Genomic DNA, 9251 nt, shown 5'->3' with positions numbered 1-9251 from the left:
TCTCCTTCCCTTGACCTTGGCGTCTCCTCCTCTCCGTGGTCTTGACGCGCCTTGTACCTAATGACACATAGCACGTCGGCATGAGGTAGCAATCCATCCAAAGGGGTACCAAGATCAAGGGTGGTGAGGAGCGAGTTCACCTCATCATGAAGAGCTTTGACTCGGGCTCGTGTCATCGGTCCACTTGGGGGACTTGTTGGTCTTGGTGTAGCAACGTCGGTGACCGGGCTACATCATCTCCCCTTGGGAAAGAGTCGTCCTCGACTCTTGCACCTCCTCATCTCCATGATAGGGTGACAAGTCCGAGACGTTGAACGTGTTGCTCACCAAGTACTTGGATGTTGGTATGTCGATGACGTAAGCGTTGTCGTTGATGCGCTTGAGGACCTTGAAGGGGCCATCTCCTCTTGGCTTGAGCTTGGAGTTGCGCTCATGAGGGAACCTTTCCTTTCGGAGGTGGATCCAAACGAGGTCTCCTTCTTCGAATATCCTTGCCTTCTTCTTGGCGTTGAGGCGGTTGGCTTGACGAAGAACATGTTCTTGTATGGTTGCCCTTGTCTCTTCATGTAGTTTCTTGACGGCGGCGGCGCGCTTGTCGAAGTCCATGTTGATGCGCTCGTGGAGGGGAAGCGGAAGTATGTCGAGTGCCGTGTAAGGTTCGAAGCCGTAGACGACCATGAAGGGGCTCCTTGATGTAGTCTTGTGCTTGGCGCGGTTGTAGGCGAACTCGGCGTGAGGAAGGCACTCCTCCCATGACCTCAAGTTTTTCTTCACGAGGACCCGTAGGAGGGTGGAGAGGCTTCGATTGACCACTTCCGTTTGGCCGTCCGTTTGCGGGTGCGATGATGATGAGAACAAGAGCTTGACTCCAAACTTCGCCATGATTGACTTCCAAAGATAGCTCATGAACTTGACGTCTCGATCCGACACAATGCTTTGCGGTACTCCATGTAGGCGAACGATTTCCCTGAAAAACAATGAAGCAATGTGTGAAGCATCGTCGCTCTTATGGCAAGGTATGAAATGAGCCATCTTAGAGAATCTATCCACTACAACAAATATGGAATCATGACCATGCTTAGTGCGAGGCAAGCCTAGAACGAAATCCATGCTAATATCTGTCCATGGTGCAAAAGGAATAGGCAATGGCATGTAGAGACCATAAGGGTTGGAGGTAGACTTAGCTTGTAAGCATGTTGTGCACCGACGGCAAAGGCGTTCCACATCTCGCTTCATCTTTGGCCAATAGTAGTGGGTTGAGAGCATGGCATATGTCTTGTCACGGCCAAAGTGGCCCATAAGACCTCCTCCATGAGACTCTTGCAAAAGCAATTTTCGAAGCGAAGACGCGGGAATGCAAATCTTGTTGGCTTTAAACAAATAGCCATCATGCAAATAGAAATCATCCACTCCTCGCTCAACGGAGCACTTCTCAAAAATGGGAGCAAAGAAAGAATCGGAAGGATAGAGTTCTTTGATCTCTTCAAGTCCCAAAACATGAAAATCCAAACGAGTTAACAAAAGGGTGTTTTTGCGGGAAAGAGCATCCGCCACAACATTGTCCTTGCCCTTCTTGTATTTGATCACATATGGGAAGGACTCAATGAACTCGACCCATTTTGCATGTCGTTTGTTCAAGTTGTGTTGGCTTTTCAAATATTTCAAGGACTCATGGTCGGAATGAATGATAAACTCTTTTGGCCAAAGGTAATGTTGCCAAACTTCAAGAACACGAACCAAAGCGTAGAGCTCCTTGTCATATATAGGATAGTTGAGGCGTGCGCCATCTAACTTCTCACTATAGTATGCCACGGGTTTGCCCTCTTGCATAAGAACACCACCGATACCAAGCCCACTTGCATCACACTCAATCTCAAAAGTTTTGGCAAAATTTGGAAGAACAAGAAGTGGAGCTTCGGTAAGGCGTTTCTTCAACTCATCAAAAGCATTTTGTTGGGCCTTGCCCCAAACAAACGGAACATTCTTCTTGGTAAGCTCATTCAAAGGGCAAGCGATGGTGCTAAAATCTTTCACAAAGCGGCGATAAAACCCGGCAAGTCCATGGAAGCTTCGGACTTGGCCAACATTTGTAGGGGTAGGCCAATTATGGATGGCCTCCACCTTGGAAGAATCAACTTCAATCCCATTAGCGGAAACCACAAAACCAAGAAAAACCAATTTGTTTTGAGCGAATGTGCACTTGGGGAGGTTAGCATAAAGCTTTTCATGGCGCAAGATGCACAAGACTTCTCTCACATGTTGCACATGGTCCTCGAGGTTTTTGCTATAAATAAGAATATCATCGAAGTAGACAACCACGCTCTTGCCAATGAGAGGACGCAAGATGTGATTCATGAGGCGCATGAAAGTAGATGGTGCATTGGAAAGACCAAAAGGCATAACGAGCCATTCATAGAGACCAAGTTTGGTCTTGAATGCCGTTTTCCATTCGTCACCAATAGCCATGCGGATTTGATGGTAACCACTACGCAAATCGACTTTAGAGAAAATCGTGGCACCACTAAGTTCATCAAGCATGTCATCTAAACGCGGAATGGGATGGCGGTAACGGACGGTAATGGCATTGATGGGGCGACAATCCATACACATCCGTTGCGTCTCATCCGGTTTAGGCACGAGGATCACGGGAACCGCACAAGGGCTAAGGCTTTCACGGACATACCCTTTGGCGAGGAGATCTTGAATTTGACGGTTGATCTCCTTGGTCTCTTCGGGGTTGGTGCGGTAGGCGGCACGGTTTGGGAGCGGAGCGCCGGGTATTAGGTCGATGCGGTGTTCTATGCCGCGGAGTGGTGGTAGTCCATGAGGGAGCTCGTCGGGGAAGACGTCTTGACAGTCCGGCAAAAGAGACAACAAAGACGGAGGAATGTTGGTTAAGTCGTTAGTTGCCGACGAGGGTCCCTTGCATATGAGCACGTAGTGCAATATGGTGGATGGGTTCTCTTGGAGCTCTCTCCACTCACTCTTGGTGGCTAGAAGGACACTCTTGGGCTCACTCATATATGGCTTGTGGCGCTCACTCTCTTTGTGGTGGGTCGCTCCCTCTCCTCTCATCTCACTATGGATGCGGAGTTGTGCCCTCGCTAAAGCCTTCGCATTATCCGCGATGATTTGGCTAGGAGTCATCGGGCGCAACTCGAACTTCTTGTCGTTGACCTTGAAGGTGTATGTGTTGGAGAGTCCATCATGTATAGCCTTCTTGTCATATTGCCAAGGGCGGCCAAGCAACATGTGGCACACCGTCATGGGTACCACGTCACACTCGATGGTGTCCTCATAAGGGCCGATCTTGAAGTTGACGGTGACGGTATGTTGTATCTTGACGTTGCCCTTGTCACTCAACCATTGGATATGGTAAGGGTGAGGATGCTTGCGGAGAGTGAGGTGGAGCTTCTCACACAACTCGGTGCTCGCAAGGTTGTGGCAACTTCCACCATCGATGATGACCTTGATAGACTTGCCACCAATTCCGGCACGGGTTTGGAAGATGTTGCACCGTTGTTCTTCCATATCATGAGGTTGTGTGGTTAGCACCCTTGTGACCACAAGTGAGGGACTTGGGTCATGCTCACATAAGAGAGGATCTTCTCCACTTTCTTGTTCATAGGCTTCTTCACTTGCCACGGCGGCTTGCACAAGGGCTTCATATTCATCTTCATCAAGAGTCTCGATGTCACCATTCTCCATAGTGATCATGACCTTGGTGTTCTTGCACTCAAACGATTTGTGACCTTGGGTGCCACACTTGAAGCAAGTGACACTAGAGGGTCCCGTGGATGCCTTAGAGGAGGCGGTGGAGGAGACCGTTTGCTTCATGCGACTTTGGATAGTCGTCTTCTTGGACGGTGTAGAGGATGCGTCGGCCTTGGCACTTGTAGCATAAGGAGTTGATGTAGTAGGAGGAGTCGATGTAGCGAGCTTGGAGGAGAAATAGGACTTGGCCTTGGAGTACTTGATGTCCTCAATCACTTGGCGCTCGGCCTTCGATGCTTGGTGGACTAGCTCAACCATGTTGGAGTAAGGTTGGAACTCGACAATCCTCTTGATGGGATAAGTAAGGCCATTGAAGAAGCGAGCAATTGTTTGTTCTTCGGACTCTTGGATGTTGGCTCGCATCATAGTGAGCTCCATCTCCTTGTAGAACTCCTCAACGGTTTTGGTGCCTTGCTTCAAGTTTTGGAGCTTGTTGAAGAGGTCTTTCATGTAGTGCTTTGGGACAAAGCGAGCATGCATCTCCTTTTTCATATCTTCCCAAGTGTCAATTGGAGGTTCACCCTTCTCTTCTCGGAGAGTGAGGACTTGCTCCCACCAAGTGTTGGCATAGTCTTCAAACTCGAGTGATGCCATAGCCACTTTCTTGGCACCGGAGTAGTTGTGGATGCGGAAGATCTTGTCCACCTTGAGTGCCCATGAGAGGTATGCTTCGGCGTCGTCTTCACCTTTGAACTTGGGCATGTTGAACTTGAGCTTGCCATACATGTTCTCTTCATCCTCCAAGTTTCTTCTACGAGGAGGGGCGCCGTCAACTCTTGCGGCTAGAGGTGGAATAGGAGGTCTTCTACGGCCAACCATAGCATTGGGTTGGTGGTGGAGTTGAACACTTGCTTCACTTGGTTCACGGTGAGGATGTGGTTGAAGATCTTGTCGCGGTTGAGGACGATGCTCAATGTTGGGTCTCTCATCTTGATCATGGTGAAGTTCTCCTCGTCCACGTTGATCATGGTGAGGGTGGCGACGAAGATCTCGCCGAGGTGGATCTCGAGGGTCTTGGTCTTGTGGATGACCATCACGCCCATGGTGAGCATGGCGATCCACTTGGTGACGATCTTGTTGAAGGTCTTGAGCTTGTGGAGGACGCTCATGTGGACGAGCATGGCGATGTATTTCTCCACGCCTAGAGTTGGAGCGGGAGTCTTCATGACGAGCATGTGAGCGATGAGGTCGATGATGGTCTTCACGCCTTGAAGAAGAGCTTGGGGACGAAATGCCACCATGAGAGTAATGGTCTTCATGCCTTGAGGAGGAGCTTGATGAAGAGGAAGTAGAGCGGTGTCGACGATGACGACCCAAGTTGGTGATGGCGCGCTCGAGGCTATCCATGCGCCGCTCCATGTTGGCATCATTGGCCGCCATTTGGCCATTCAAGTTGTCCGTAGCTTCACGAAGAAGGGCCAAGTCTTGGTTGACGGTGGAGAAGTTGTGAGCCACCTCATTGTATTGCTCATCGATGCGCGTCTCGAAGAGAGAGTTGCTCCTTGAACTCTTGTCGTTGCGTCCATAGGTTGTGTTGAGTAGCCAACCTCTCGGTGTTGCGAAGGATCTCTTCATCCCTATTGGTATCTCCGGTCCTATCCATGATGCAAAGACAAGAACTATGTTGTGTATGTTAGTGGAAGGAGACTACCTCGTACCCTTACCAAGGTAAGATAATATTGAGGCAATCCACCAAACCGAAAGCAAGATCAAGTGTATCGGGGACACACGCAAAACCACACGCAAAAGCTAGCAAATATGGTGTTAGGCGAGTGTTGTGGAAAGCCAAAAGACAAATCCAAGATCAAGTATGTTGTTAAAAGTGGGTGAGGTCCAAAAATCCAAATGTCAATGTGAAGATCACTATAAACACGGAAAAGATGTGGAACACACACACGAGATAAGCGGGGTTAGTGCAACCAAAAGTGAGCGGAAAAGTGTATGTATAAGTGCTCGGTGTCACACTAACACAAGGAGAGCCAAAGCTTTGGTTGCAAAGGAAGAGACAACAAGATTCACACGTGGCCTCTCTTCTCCTATCTCTCTTTGCTTAAAAGCTTTTTCTCTTTTGTATATGGCGGCACTTGCACTCGTTTGTATCTTTGGTGGCACGTGGACACTTTGTATGTATGGGCGTATGGATGTATGGATGTATGGATGTATGGTGCTACTCGCACTCTTTTTGTGTTTTTGGGGCTTTTTGACGCACTATGTTAGCGTTAGCCTCGCTTTTGCTATCTTGCCACACGAGTGTTTGCTTGGGTGCCTTACTCAACGCGACACACACACCTCACAATGCGGGGCCACGTGCAATGTCTCGCAACACTAGACAAGCAATGCTCGATGGGATAGATCGCAAAAGGAAGAGGGGTTACAAGGTGACCTGCAAGTTATACTGCGATGATGGTGGTGGTGGTGGTGGTGGTGGAGATCGCCGGATGTCGAGGTCGAAGGAGGGCGTTGCTGCGCCCGGTCTGGGGTCCGGTTGGACCGGCTCTCGGACCGGCCTGTCCGGTTGCCGCCCGGTCGACCGGGTTCTGTGGTTGGGCCGTCCGGTCGTGGCCCGGTTGACCGGGCTCGAAACCGGATTTCGCGGGATGAAGGTTTCTCTCTCTGTTCTTCACGAAAACCAAGCCAAATCGACCAAATCGAAGGGAAACGATGGAATTGGAGGCTAAAAGTTGGGGAAATAGTAGATCAAGCACAACAACACCAGATCCACGGACCAAAACCACTCAAAACGCAACCAAATCACAGATCGGTCAAGAGGCAATTTAGGGCTATTTTTGGGGATTTTTTGAAAAATTTTCTAGGGACGAAATCGGGTGGGTGGGAGGTCAAATCCGCGGTAACCAAGAGCTGCTGATACCATATGATGAGGTCTGAGACCCGTGTGTGGCCCGATCTCGCGGATTGACTTCGAAACCAAGGGGGGAAGATGGGAAAAACGCGAGGAACACGAAGAACACGGCGATGAACACGAGGAACTCCGAGACTCACGCACACACACACCCCGATACACCCGATGCTTACCTCCGTGGCTCGATGGACCACGCCAATAGAATCACCGGAAGAGGCACGCGGCAGAATTCCGGTGAGAGATTGGGATTGGAGAAGAAGAGCTTGGTGAGGGAGAGAGAGTATCTTGTACTAGAATCTCACTCAACAAGTTCCAAATCAACAACCAAGATGCCTTGATTACAGAGGGATGATACCCAAGGGAGACTAAGCTCAAATTTAGGTTTGAGTTCAAAACAAGTCTAAAGAGCTAATGAGGGGTTCCAGCTACTTATATAGTCATACACGGCCAGCAAGGGCGAGCAGTGCACGCGAATGGATAAGTTAAGGCAGTTTGGTGGGGCATTCTCGTCAGGTCCGGTTTGGGGCCGGTCGGACCGGGCCTGGACCGGGCTGTCCGGTTTGGGGCCGGTCTGACCGGCTGTGACCGGGCCGTCCGGTCATGGGTCCGGCCGATCGGCGCAAACCGGAAATCGCGAAGTTTCCGGTCCTGGGTCCTGGCTGCCGTCCAAGATGCGAGGGAGCTGGCCCGGTTTGCGCCCGGTCGACCGGGCCTATGACCGGGGCGTCCGGTTGTAGGTCCGGTCTGACCGGGTCCTGGACCGGCCAGCGTCCGTCTCTTCCTTGGAGCGCTTCGTGCGACGTCGGCTTCGGCTTCATGATCATCTCCATGTCCAGTTGCTTCTCTCCTTCCCTTGACCTTGGCGTCTCCTCCTCTCCGTGGTCTTGACGCGCCTTGTACCTAATGACACATAGCACGTCGGCATGAGGTAGCAATCCATCCAAAGGGGTACCAAGATCAAGGGTGGTGAGGAGCGAGTTCACCTCATCATGAAGAGCTTTGACTCGGGCTCGTGTCATCGGTCCACTTGGGGGACTTGTTGGTCTTGGTGTAGCAACGTCGGTGACCGGGGCTACATCAGTATGGTTTATGAAGGCAAAAAGGGATCTTGTCAAAAATGTTGGAGAAAAGGAATGTGTGTGTGAGTTGGGTTTTTGAGAAAAACGACACACGATTCTTTGTATTCGCCCGGAACAATTACACAGCGCAACCACATTATCCAAAGTGGGTACGGGCTTAGTTCGACGTCTGTTGAAATTGGCATGAGCACCCTTCACAACTTTCTAGGGAGGGTCACGGTGACCTCTGACACCGGGTTGCGCTCTGAAGGAGGCAATACACTGCATTAACTTGCAGCCGGACGATTACTGAGGGTCTTCTGTCATGGCGCCGGGGATACGCTCAAAAGGAGGTATGCTGCCGGGGTGCCGGGAAGGGGTAAGCCCGCAGGGAAGGATTCTTGTCAAGGGAGACAGGCGAAGGACTATGACTGATTATCCGAGCCTCGCATACTTTTGTATGTCGAACCGGGGATGATCCCGGCGGATTTATCGGTTCTTGTGGTGAAAGTGCGCACACTCTGCAGAGTTAAAACTATTCGAATAGCCGCGTCCGCGGTCATGGACGGTTGGGATGGCCGTTACCGAGCTGTGTCGAGTTTTGGTTTTGAAAATGATTTCCAAAGGAAATGTGTGTGTTGGAAGTACCGGAAGGGTACGGGAAAGATATTGTGCCGACCATGTGGAGATGGTCGAGGAAAATGAAACATATTTGGGTGACCCTTCCTAGTGTTTCATGTAGAGGAACTCTTCTTCAATAAAGATATAGAGATGTCGTAGTCTATCTTTTGAAGTATCTTCTTCAATAAAGATATAGAGATGTCATAGGACTCCCTTAGTGTCCCCATAACTGAGATGTCGGGATGCTATATCCACAAGAGAAACTATTTCTCTTTCACATGCTATTTCCACAAGAGAAATTAGCTCTTCCCTCTTGTCATCTTAGATTAGCACTTGTTATCTTGCACCCTTGCAAAGTACCTTCGTGATGGTTTGCGAGTACAATTCCAAATGTACTCACGGCTTTGTCCCTGGCTATTTACTTGGCCAGACTTGGAGGAGCACGACGGATGAAGAAGGAGTTGACGACGTCTATGCGAGCTAGGAACGTCTTCCCGATCGCCTGTTGTAGGGTTTATGGCAGATGACTTGGGTTCCGCGCTGTTGAAGTGATGATGCTACTCTGATGTTCAGTTAGGCCCTTCAAGGCTATTATGTAAATATTGGTCATGAGACCTTATTGTAGTTTTCTTATTCCGCTTTGTAATGGATGGTGTAATTTGATATCAGTTCGGTTATGTGTTCATGGCGCACTGATCATGGGATCGTGAACTGTATACATAACTGGGATTTTGGACAGCCAGTCCGGGGTCCCCACAGGTAGGCCAATTGTGGATGGCCTCCACCTTGGAAGAATCAACTTCAATCCCATTAGCGGAAACCACAAAGCCAAGGAAAACCAATTTGTTTTGAGCAAAGGTGCACTTGGGGAGGTTAGCATAAAGCTTTTCATGACGCAAGATGCACAAGACCTCTCTCACATGTTGCACATGGTCCTC

This window comes from Lolium perenne, chromosome 1 (genome assembly GCF_019359855.2).
Source record: "Lolium perenne isolate Kyuss_39 chromosome 1, Kyuss_2.0, whole genome shotgun sequence".
In the NCBI taxonomy this organism is placed as follows: Eukaryota; Viridiplantae; Streptophyta; class Magnoliopsida; order Poales; family Poaceae; genus Lolium; species Lolium perenne.
The sequence above is the reverse complement of the archived record's forward strand: the minus strand, read 5'-3'. Positions refer to the sequence as shown.